Source organism: Dreissena polymorpha, chromosome 8, assembly GCF_020536995.1.
Source record: "Dreissena polymorpha isolate Duluth1 chromosome 8, UMN_Dpol_1.0, whole genome shotgun sequence".
Classification (NCBI taxonomy): domain Eukaryota; kingdom Metazoa; phylum Mollusca; class Bivalvia; order Myida; family Dreissenidae; genus Dreissena; species Dreissena polymorpha.
Window position 1 is genome coordinate 56,482,952 of NC_068362.1, and position 5,687 is coordinate 56,488,638.

A 5,687-nucleotide genomic window follows, 5' to 3' on the forward strand; every position below is an offset into this window, starting at 1 on the left:
GTTGTTGTGTATTTGCCCTTCTATGTTTCAGACTTACATTGCTGTGGACTGTTCCACAGTGGGTCAAAAAAAAAGACGAATACAGGTTTCAAGAAGAAAATTGGCTGTTAAAAACTCTGCACAAAATATGAGGTAAGTGAACTACTCTTTTTTTTTGTGTTGTGCTTTGTTCTGCTTAACTATTTTTCAGATTTGAGTGGTGGGTCGTTTACAGAGCAGACTTTTTGACAAGTGAGAAGTTGAGAAACAGAGAATAGATTTAAGATCAGCTAGGTAAGTCTTGATTATTATGCATTGCTAAATGTTGTTTTTTATTTCAGTATGGCTTGTGGTAAGTACACTAACTTTCTATATATTAATATTGAACTGCTTTGATAACTTGTATCCTGCTATGCAATGCTTAATATATATTTTTCATTTCAGTATGGCTGTGGTAAGTACACAAACTTTCTTTAATTTTCACATTGAACTGTTTGATGACTTGTATCCTGCTATGCAAAATGTCTTTTTTTATTTCAGTAGCCTGTTGGTAAGTACGCTAACTTTCTATAATTTCATAGTGAATTGTTTTGATGACCTGTATTCTGCATTGTAAAATGTGTTTCTTTTTCATTTCAGTATGGCTGTGGTAAGTACAATTGCCTTTCATATTGAACTGTTTTGATGACCTGTATTTTGCATTGTAAAATGTTTTCTTTTTCATTCAGTATGGCTGTGGTAAGTACACAAACTTTCTTTAATTTTCATATTGAACTGTTTGATGACTTGTATTCTGCTATACAAAATGTGTTTTTATCAGTTCAGTTGCCTGATGGTAAGTACAATTTGCTTCTTTAAATTGCATGTTGAAATATATTTGATGACTTTTGTTCTGCTATGCTCTTTTTTCATTTCAGTTGGGCAGATGTAAGTACACTTCATTTATGTAAAAACTGAATATGATGTGTTGTGCTATACAAAAGTGCTGCTTTTCTCAATTTCGGGTCAGCAATGGTAAGTAGATTGTTTTTTCTTTATGTATAATTTTTGTATACATATTGTTTTTTTCATCATAGCATGTTTTTTCATATTTATGCTTTGTGTAAGTAAAATGTTCATAAATCATTTCTTATCTTAAAACTAAAAATGTATTGTGCTATGCAAAATGTCTGTATGATTTCAGTTGCCCAGTGGTGAGTACCATTACAGTTGAAAAGTTAGTTTTGTTTAGTTCAGTTTTGGTTCACAGTTTCTGTTTGTTATTTGGCAAAATTTACATGTATGCATTGAGTCTTGATTTCAGCTCGATTGTGGACTGAAGAAGATTGTCCGCAGAGGGATTGGATACAAAATACAAAGTAAGTACTGAGTTTCTTACTAAAAGTTTTGAGTTGTATTCATTGTGTGTTAATATGCTATGATTGCTATGAACATGACTTTTGTATTTCAGCGAAGACAACATAGGTAAGTAAAATTGTTATCTGTTTCATGTTTACTGTTACAGTTCAATATTGTTTATAAATTGTAAGTTGTACAAACACATTCAAAAGTTTCTGATCATGCTTTCGATTTCATTTCAGCTTTACTGCTGGACGAGTGTTCTCTACTACTAGACGTGTCAGGTTTACTACCAGGCGAGCAGTGACAACAAGGCGCCTTTGTGGAAACAACACAACAAAAAAGTGAGTATTAGTTGAAATTGTTTTACTGTATGTTATACTTAAATGCAAAATTGTGCACATAAATTGTAAGTTGTACATTACAATGAAAGTTTCTGATCATGCTTTTATTTCATTCAGCTGTACTGCTAGACGAGCAGTGACAGAAAGGCGCCTGAACATGCAACACAAAACAAAAAGTAAGTATCAGTTAAACAGTTGGTAAGAGTTGTGTGTTTTTCTTTAGCAGTTTGTGTTTACTATTTTTTTGATACATGGTATATTACACATGCATGTTTTTTATCATTTCATTTCAGGCTGTTTACTTTCAATCGTTTACTGTTTAACACAATTTGCTTTTCTATTTTCAGTGCCAATATCCAAACCTTGATGTGGACACCGAAGTAGTCAATACATAACGTGTGGCGTATAGCTGCGACAAAACCGGGGTCCATCGCAACCGATAAACTTGAACATTGGCCCGTGTATGGACATCAGTGCAACTTTGTGAATCCATGTAACTTGTGAATCCATGTAACATTGCGAATGTGTGTCGATCGAAAAATGTGTACATTCTGCACTGAAACGAACTCGTGTTGCAAGTGGCAAGTGTTGACAGTGTGTATGTTTATGTTTATGTTTTTTACATGAAAAATAAAGGAGATTGTTGTTTTATTGTGCTGGCCAGCAATATTGATGTATTGGATGTATGTGTTGTGTTTAAACTATTGCAATACCAAAATCAAACAAAAATAACATTAACAGTCAGTAACTGTGTTTGGGCGGCCGAGGGGTTAAGACTCCACAAGTGTGAAGCGCACTGATAGCACTTGGGGGTAAACACCTCGGTATTTCGGTGCTAAATGTTTTCACGGTGCTTATTTTTGACGCACTGTTAGAACTACCAACCAGTAAATGATTGCTTGATTTATAAAACAATATTCAGTCTCTACTTTGGCACAAGAGACTCTAAGTATCAAATACCAACAATTTAGACGCAGACAATCACATGGTGGTACACCAGTCCGAATATACTCATTGCTCTAGCCAGGATTGCAAATTACTTGTGTTGACTAGCCAAGGCTCCCTAGTAACGGAGCAGTGTTACTGGCGTTTTTTGGGTCGATAGTGCTTAGGTGAGGTTTTGCTCGAATCGGGAGCGGGTCACTCGCTTGGGCGAGTTAGTTTTCGCTCGTAGTTTCCAATCTGGCTAGATCAAGTAAGGTTGTCGTTGACTGCTATTTGGCAAGCAGAAAGACAACAGCGGTTAATTAACTGAGTATGGGCGACCGAGGTATGTAGGTGTCAATAGACCGACTCCACAAGTTGCGAAGCGAACCGATAGCACTTGAGGGGAAACGCCTCGGTTTTTCGGTTCTAACATGTGTTATCCATGCTGTCGTTATACTCTGGCAAGGCTCCTCAATCTATCGCGAGGGACACTCATTATTGCCCGCAAGCTTTAGAACCTGACGTGGGTCGATGCGTATGCGAGTCCGAGGACGCGATGGCATTTGATAAGGCTACCAACCAGTTAATGATTGCATGATCTATAAAACCAAATTTTAAGTCTACTTGGGCACAAGAGATTCCAAGTACCAAAATACCAACAATTAACAAGCAGACGCTTTTTCAAAACTATGACCGCTGAGATTGATAGTCAGATGGAGTCCTGCCCATTTAGCTGTGTAGCGGTCTAGGGCGGGGTTGCAAGTCAATACGAAATGAGGCGCTATAAAGCAACTCGTCCCCGTTATGACCGTCAATACTTTCGACACTATCTGGGAAATCCTTTCAACACCACATTGTTGCGCTGTTGGAAGGGTGGTAGGCACGCATGGTGACATGCCTGTGCTTTGCTATGCGACACCATGGTATTTTCGTACGGTGACACGAAATATCTTAATCTGGCTCTCTCAGAAACGCAGGCACGCGTTGACCGAACCTGACCGATGACCGAGCAATAACATTTCTATTAAGTGCTTCAATGCACAAAGTCTGCTAGGGCTGGGGTGGGAAGGCGACTTCTCTTGTACTCAGACAAGAGGAACGGTCACAAGTCCGTGAAAACGCCGAGTGACACCACTAGCTTGCAAACGTACAAAGCAAAAAACTTTCAAACTTGAATTTGAGGTAAAATGATAAAAAAAACTATATGAATGACTAACCGATATAAGATATTTTCCATATGGCAACAAACTATGCTACTCAATGTTGCGTTGAACATTAATTGCGCCTTACGAACTACTCGTGTTGAGACTTACATTGAGTGACTCGTAAACGTAAAGCAGTTACTCGCTTTTGACTGCATACACATTTTGTACAACGGTTCGTTATTGGTATAACTTGTCTTTCAGTGAGGCACATTAACATAAACGTTCAACAGTATTTAGGCTTTATATTGCGCTTGTAGAATATACGAACAAAACACACTACATAAATGACGTTTAGGGATTATTTTCACTTTCCATTTGAGATGATATGATGAAAAAGTATATACATCAGTTTAAGCGACTTTCATGACATTCACCACATGGCCATAAACTTGCGTTATTCAATGAAATGTTAAAATTTCGCTAGCAAAATAAATAAAAACTATATACGCAGTTTCATAACTTTCGATGTATGATCATGAAGTTTGAAATTGTGCAAAGCAATTTTGCGTTAAAAGTTGCATGTAGTTTTATCCCGATCTGAAACGTTTCGCTACAATACAGCCGTATTCGAAACTCAACAACTCAAATGTTTGTACAGAACAATACGAATGTTCCCATTTTGAAACGACAGTAAGTTAAACAAACATTTAGTGGTAAAGCGACATTTCTTGTACTCAAATAGGAGAAACGGTCACGAGTCAGTACACAAATCATAGCAAAACTACACTCTGCAGCTTGTATGAAACGTGTTTACAAAACCAAAGTAGTTCAAAGCAGAACGATTTCCTTCTTCGAGGGAGAAGAAATCTGGGTGCAAGTCCCGGCTTTGGTTATAACACGAATACTACTCGCTGCTCAATAGCAATATTCATCATCCTATCCTTATTTAAGGAATACAATCGATTTTTGCCATACGGCCACAAACTATGCTACTAAGTGTTGCGTTGAACATTAATTGCACGAAATAAACTACTTGCGTTGCAACTAGCAAGCAGTGACTCGTAAACTCAAAGCAGTTACTCGCTTTTGACTGCATACACATTTTGTACAACGGCTCGTTATTGGTATTACTTGTCTTTCAGTGAGACACATTAACACAAACGTTCAACAGTATTTAGGCTTTATATTGCGCTTGTAGAATATACGAACAAAACACACTATATAATCTACAATCGATCGCATAGTTAGCTACTTGAGTTGATATTGACAAGCGCTGGTCAATCATCTCGTTTGTAAGCTTTCGAGTGTACACAGTAGTTTGCAGTTTTGTTTCACACATAATACAAAATATGGATGAAAAAAATCTATATACATAACAGTTTGCGATATTAACTACTTTTGCCTCTTGGCCAAATCTACACTCGATCGCATAGTTTGCTACCTAGGTTGATATTAACAAGCGCTGTTTGAAAAGCAGTATTACTTCAATGCTATGGTTTGGTTGTAAGATAAAATACTAGTATATGATGCATTGATGTAACAGATATGTAGGCACATTCGTATAGTAGAAGAAAATTCTCAGCAGCAGCTGGTCTGCAAACACTACAATGCGATTTTGCAGTTTGATACGAACGTGTTTTGTTCACGTGAAGTTGAAATGAAAATCTGTCGTGTCTGATCAATGAAATATATTTGATAAAATAACACAGTTGAAAGGCAGTAACATATCTAAGGTTGTGCTATGTTACAGCTCCACAAATAGTTATTCGTCTTGCAAGATACTGGAACAGATGTCCACATGTTATTGTATATTATCTGATTTAGGATATTTTGAGAAATTATGCAACAGAACATTTCTGCAAGATGTGAAAAAAATATCTATTTAAATGGGATTTCTGAGGTTTAGCCATCGCCGAAAGGCCAATGTTTCTTCGTTAATGCATGGCAAAAGTAA

At 36.9% G+C, this 5,687-nt stretch overlaps 1 long non-coding RNA gene across 1 annotated transcript; it reads left to right on the forward strand.

The window, feature by feature from the left end:
* Nucleotides 1–1,235: 1,235 nt before the first annotated feature.
* LOC127843135 (uncharacterized) lies at nt 1,236–2,035 on the forward strand. The gene is made up of 3 exons (XR_008032105.1): nt 1,236–1,661; nt 1,779–1,837; nt 2,009–2,035. It is a non-coding gene; the product is annotated as an uncharacterized LOC127843135 (long non-coding RNA).
* The last annotated feature ends 3,652 nt before the right edge of the window (nt 2,036–5,687 follow it).